Source organism: Oncorhynchus gorbuscha, linkage group LG26 (genome assembly GCF_021184085.1).
Source record: "Oncorhynchus gorbuscha isolate QuinsamMale2020 ecotype Even-year linkage group LG26, OgorEven_v1.0, whole genome shotgun sequence".
NCBI lineage: Eukaryota > Metazoa > Chordata > Actinopteri > Salmoniformes > Salmonidae > Oncorhynchus > Oncorhynchus gorbuscha.
In genome coordinates, this window is record NC_060198.1 from 43,346,763 (window position 1) to 43,353,720 (window position 6,958).

Below are 6,958 nucleotides of genomic sequence, written 5' to 3' on the forward strand. Positions count from 1 at the left end.
GAGGGGAAGAAAAGACAGGAAAGGGAGGAAGAAGAGACAGATATAATGCACCATTTTTGTCTGTTTGTCTCTAAAACCTCAGGCAAGTCCATAATGCCTCTGTCATGCCAATGAAGCCTGTTTGAGATTGATTGAATTGACAGAGGCAGCCAGTGAGACAAAGATGGAAGGAGAGTGAAGGGGTGAGAGGGAGAAAGGCGCCAGAATAAGGAAATAGAAAGCTTTGTCTCTGCACTTTGTTTTATTTATTTGAAGTTAGTGGCTTAATGAGATCCCTGAGGTATGGAAGACAGCTGAGAATGAGGAAAAGAGGGAGAGATAGAGGGGGATAGAAGGGGAGAAATAGACTGAGGAAAGGAAAGATGGAGGGAGGGATGCAGGGAGGCAAAGAAAGGGAGTCAGGTGAAATAGGAGCATGAAGAAGTGGAGAAGGGGGAGATAGGAGATACAGGGCAATGGTGAACCAGCTCCCACTATAGTAGGGTTTACCAAACTCGATCCTGGGGCCCTCCATTGGTGCACGTTTTGCACTACACAGCTGATTCAAATAATCAAAGCTTGATGATGAGTTGATTATTTGAATCAGCTGTGTAGTGCTAGGGCAGAAACATAAACGTGCCCCGGGGGGGGCAGGACCCAGTTAGGGAAACCCTGGTGTAAAGTACAGTACGTTGTCCTGTAAAGTTCAAGAGAATGCCTCTAACATTCTCTCTCTCCCTTTCTCTCTCACTCCCTCTCTCTTTAACAGATAGTCACCAAAACTGCAGGGGACAGAAAAGGTGTGTGTGTGTGTGTGTGTGTGTGTGTGTGTGTGTGTGTGTGTGTGTGTGTGTGTGTGTGTGTGTGTGTGTGTGTGTGTGTGTGTGTGTGTGTGTGTGTGTGTGTGTGTGTGTGTGTGTGTGTGTGTGTGTGTGTGTGTGTGTGTGTGTGTGTTGTCTCAGGATGGTAAGTTGGTGGTTGAAGATTTCCCTCTAGTGGTGTGGGGGCTGTGCTTTGGCAAAGTGGGTGGGGTTATATCCTTCCTGTTTGGCCCTGTCCGGGGGTGTCCTCGGATGGGGTCACAGTGTCTCCTGACCCCTCCTGTCTCAGCCTCCAGTATTTATGCTGCAGTAGTTTATGTGTCGGGGGCTAGGGTCAGTTTGTTTATCTGGAGTACTTCTCCTGTCCTATTCGGTGTCCTGTGTAAATCTAAGTGTGCGTTCTCTAATTCTCTCCTTCTCTCTTTCTTTCTCTCTCTCGGAGGACCTGAGCCCTAGGACCATGCCCCAGGACTACCTGACATGATGACTCCTTGCTGTCCCCAGTCCACCTGGCCATGCTGCTGCTCCAGTTTCAACTGGCCTGGGCCCTAGGACCATGTCCCAGGACTACCTGACATGAGGACTCCTTGCTGTCCCCAGTCCACCTGGCCATGCTCCTGCTCCAGTTTCAACTGTTCTGCCTTACTATTATTCAACCATGCTGGTCATTTATGAACATTTGAACATCTTGGCCACGTTCTGTTATAATCTCCACCCGGCACAGCCAGAAGAGGACTGGCCACCCCACATATGCTCTCTCTAATTCTCTCTTTCTTTCTCTCTCTCGGAGGACCTGAGCCCTAGGACCGTGCCCCAGGACTACCTGACATGATGGCTCCTTGCTGTCCCCAGTCCACCTGACTGTGCTGCTGCTCTAGTTTCAACTGTTCTGCCTTATTATTATTTGACCATGCTGGTCATTAATGAACATTTGAACATCTTGGTCATGTTCTGTTATAATCTCTACCCGGCACAGCCAGAAGAGGACTGGCCACCCCACATAGCCCGGTTCCTCTCTAGGTTTCTTCCTAGGTTTTGGCCTTTCTAGGGAGTTTTTCCTAGCCACCGTGCTTTTACACCTGCATTGTTTGCTGTTTGGGGTTTTAGGCTGGGTTTCTGTACAGCACTTTGAGATATCAGCTGATGTACGAAGGGCTATATAAATAAATTTGATTTGATTTGATTTGTGTGTGTGTGTGTGTGTGTGTGTGTGTGTGTGTGTGTGTGTGTGTGTGTGTGTGTGTGTGTGTGTGTGTGTGTGTGTGTGTGTGTGTGTGTGTGTGTGTGTGTGTGTGTGTGTGTGTGTGTGTGTGTGTGAGTGTGTGTGAGAGTGTGTGTGAGAGTGTGTGAGTGAGTGAGAAAATAATGAAGCTCAATACAGATCCCACACCCCACTCAGACTGAGAGGCTTCGACCACAATGCAGATCCCTCACCCCACCCAGACTGAGAGGTTTGGTCACAATACAGATCCCTCACCCCACCCAGACTGAGAGGTTTGGTCACAATACAGATCCCACACCCCACTCAGACTGAGAGGTTTGGTCACAATACAGATCCCACACCCCACCCAGACTGAGAGGTTTGGTCACAATACAGATCCCACACCCCACTCAGACTGAGAGGTTTGGTCACAATGCAGATCCCTCACCCCACCCAGACTGAGAGGTTTGGTCACAATACAGATCCCACACCCCACTCAGACTGAGAGGTTTGGTCACAATGCAGATCCCTCACCCCACCCAGACTGAGAAGTTTGGTCACAATGCAGATCCCTCACCCCACCCAGACTGAGAGGCTTTGGCCACAATGCAGAGCCCTCAGCCCACCCAGACTGAGAGGTTTGGCCAAAATGCAGATCCCTCAGCCCACCCAGACTGAGAGGTTTGGCCACAATGCAGAGCACCCAGCCCACCCAGACTGAGAGGTTTGGCCACAATGCAGATCCCTCAGCCCACCCAGACTGAGAGGTTTGGCCACAATGCAGAGCACCCAGCCCACCCAGACTGAGAGGTTTGGTCACAATGCAGATCCCTCAGCCCACCCAGACTGAGAGGTTTGGCCACAATGCCGCGGCACCCAGCCCACCCAGACTGAGAGGTTTGGTCACAATGCCGCGGCACCCAGCCCACCCAGACTGAGAGGTTTGGTCACAATGCAGAGCCCTCAGCCCACCCAGACTGAGAGGTTTGGTCACAATGTCGCGGCACCCAACCCACCCAGACTGAGAGGTTTGTTCATAATGCAGATCCCTCAGCCCACCCAGACTGAGAGGTTTGGTCACAATGCCGCGGCACCCAGCCCACCCAGACTGAGAGGTTTGGTCACAATGCCGCGGCACCCAGCCCACCCAGACTGAGAGGTTTGTTCATAATGCAGATCCCTCAGCCCACCCAGACTGAGAGGTTTGGTCACAATGCCGCGGCACCCAGCCCACCCAGACTGAGAGGCTTGGTCACAATGCCGCGGCACCCAGCCCACCCAGACTGAGAGGTTTGGTCACAATGCCGCGGCACCCAGCCCACCCAGACTGAGAGGTTTGGTCACAATGCAGATCCCTCAGCCCACCCAGACTGAGAGGTTTGGTCACAATGCAGATCCCTCAGCCCACCCAGACTGAGAGGTTTGGTCACAATGCCGCGGCACCCAGCCCACCCAAACTGAGAGGTTTGGCCACAATGCCGCGGCACCCAGCCAGCCCAGACTGAGAGGTTTGGCCACAATGCCGCGGCACCCAGCCAGCCCAGACTGAGAGGTTTGGTCACAATGCCGCGGCACCCAGCCCACCCAGACTGAGAGGTTTGGTCACAATGCCGCGGCACCCAGCCCACCCAGACTGAGAGGCTTGGTCACATTGCCGCGGCACCCAGCCCACCCAGACTGAGAGGTTTGGTCACAATGCCGCGGCACCCAGCCCACCCAGACTGAGAGGTTTGGTCACAATGCAGATCCCTCAGCCCACCCAGACTGAGAGGTTTGGTCACAATGCAGATCCCTCAGCCCACCCAGACTGAGAGGTTTGGTCACAATGCCGCGGCACCCAGCCCACCCAAACTGAGAGGTTTGGCCACAATGCCGCGGCACCTAGCCCACCCAGACTGAGAGGTTTGGTCACAATGCAGAACCCTCAGCCCACCCAGACTGAGAGGTTTGGTCACAATGCCGCGGCACCCAGCCCACCCAGACTGAGAGGTTTGGTCACAATGCCGCGGCACCCAGCCCACCCAGACTGAGAGGTTTGGCCACAATGCCGCGGCACCCAGCCCACCCAGACTGAGAGGTTTGGTCACAATGCCGCGGCACCCAGCCCACCCAGACTGAGAGGTTTGGCCACACCCAGCCCACCCAGACTGAGAGGTTTGGCCACCGCGGCACCCAGCCCACCCAGACTGAGAGGTTTGGCCACAATGCCCACCCAGCCCACCCAGACTGAGAGGTTTGGCCACAATGCCGCGGCACCCAGCCCACCCAGACTGAGAGGTTTGGTCACAATGCCGTGGCACCCAGCCCACCCAGACTGAGAGGTTTGGTCACAATGCCGCGGCACCCAGCCCACCCAGACTGAGAGGTTTGGCCACAATGCCGCGGCACCCAGCCAGCCCTTTGTGCCGAAGCAGAGGAATGGGAAACAGATGCCACATAAAATACCCTGGCAGGGGGTTTGTTTATTGATTCATTTGTTGTATTTACTCCCTTTAAACAAAGCTGGATTACTGCGCAGTCAAATGTGTGTGTGTGTGTGTGTGTGTGTGTGTGTGTGTGTGTGTGTGTGTGTGTGTGTGTGTGTGTGTGTGTGTGTGTGTGTGTGTGTGTGTGTGTGTGTGTGTGTGTGTGTGTGTGTGTGTGTGTGTGTGTGTGTGTGAGAGTAGAGAGAGAGAGAGAGAGAGAGAGAGAGAGAGAGAGAGAGAGAGAGATAAAAAGTGTGGTATGTGCGTGTGTGTACGTGCATTCGTGTGTGTCTGTGTGTGTGTTCGCACAAGTTTGTGTTGTGTGTGACATTCGAACACAGTCTACCGGTGATCAACAAGATGTCAACGACAAACACCGTTTCCCTGTTTCTAACTCTTAGCCAAAAAGCGTTGATGTGATGTGATAGCTGCTGGGGAGACGATACCAACCACTATGACACTGGTGTTCAGCTAGAAGTTCACAGGGAAACCACTGACGTAATAAGCCCCAGGGCCTGCGGTTAAACTGCACATTTACTGCGGGGTCTGCTGCAGGTGAAACTTCTCTACTTCTCTCGTGTGTTCCACTGAGAGCGTCCTTAGCTACATCCTCAGGTGCTCTACACATCTGAAGTGGAGGACGGAGAGAAGAGAGGAGAAGAAAAGAGGAGCGGGAGGTAAGATCTCTCCAGTCTCGCGGACCTACCTGGAGTGACTCATCAACACGATCTGTCTATTTTTACTCTGAGTCTCTGACACCAATCTACTGTAATGGAGACGTTTCCTCTACTTCTCTAGTTATTCCCTAATTGCACATGGTGAAGTGGGAGCAGGGTGCTACTGTGTTTTCTCCTTCTCAAGAGTTCATAAGAGCCAGTTCTTCAACTCCTAACCTATCTAGGAGCAACTTTAATCGACTTCCTCTCGTCACTCAGACGACTTCTATCCAGCTCTTCCGTTGTGGCTCCCGGCCTCCCACTCCGCAGCCAACCCACTCTGCAGCCAGCCCACTCTGCAGCCAGCCCACTCCATTGTAGCCACCACTCTGCAGCGTTCTGCTCTGCTCCCGCTGAAGTCACAGAGGTTGATAGCTGTCTCATAACTGTCAAGCACTCACTTTCACCACGCCGGCTTGTCGGTGGCTAGCTCGACGCAGCATACCTCAAGCTGTTTTTACCCATCAGTAGGTAGAGGGGGAAATGAAAAAGCATGTGTGACGAATTGAGGGTGAGGGTGAGAAAGCAAGCAAGTGGAGAAGGAGAGGAGATGGAGATTGGAGGGCAGAGAGGAAGAGGAGGAAGGTGTGAAGAAATGCCGAGTTGTGGGGATCGGGAGACCCGAATCAGCACTTATGCAAACGCACCGTGGCGCCAGCCACACACACACACACACACACACGCACACACACCTGTAAACAGCCACCCTGCATGTTTGTGTTTGTTGTGGAGCTGTGAGTATCTCCCATATTGCGGTGTCATCCAGGCTACAGGGGGCTGGTGGAATAGAGAGGCCCCCTGTTGCGCATAGAGACTATTACATGGTCTAACAGAGCTCAACTAATAACCTACACCAGATCATCCAATTCCCACTTCCTCCTTTACAGATCATCACCTATCAGAGGAGCTGGGGCACTCCTACTTCGACTCCGATCTACACCTCTCTGCTCTGCTCTGCTGGTGGCCACTCTCTCTCTCTCCTCTCTGTCTCTATACTTCTGTAAAACAGGTAGCGTAGAGTTGCAGTCTTAGGGCAGAGATTCCGAGGGAGGCAAGAGGCTCTGATGCAAAAGTGTCCATATTTATTTACAATATGCTCAATAGGTGATAGACGGTGATGAATGTTTACCAGACTTACTTCTCAAACAAAACAACCAAACCCCGTAAGCCTAGAACAGGCTTATCCTGTAGCTTTCATAGCTGTTACAGGTTGGGGGTGTCACTGGCTCAAGCAGCCTCCCGACTTGAATTCCTCCCTCACTCTGTTTGTGTTTTATTTTGATCCTGTCGGCTGTTTGTTGCTGTTAATCTGTTTGATTAGCTGTCATGGAGCTACAAAACAACATTTCACACCAAATATGTGGTTTTGGTGGTTGAGGACATCTGTCCCTTCTGCAAACATGATTCACACACAAATTCACAAAAATCGTAAGGCCAAGCCTACGTTCAGGTAACTGACAAAATAAAGGAAACACTTGAGTAAATGAAGGACACAAATTATATTGAAAGCAGGTGCTTCCACACAGGTCTGGTTCCTTAAGCAAATAAAACATCCCATCATGCTTAAGGTCATGTATAAAAATGTTCCGTTGCCCATTATTTTAGCTACCCTGGCAAACCAACTGAGCACATATTGGAGATTCTGGAGTGGCGCCTGAGACGGTGTCTTCCACCACCGTCAACAGAACACCAAATGATGGAATTTCTCGTGGAAGAATGGTGTCGGATCCCTCTAATAGAGTTCCAGACATGTGTAGAATCTATGCCCAGGTGCAT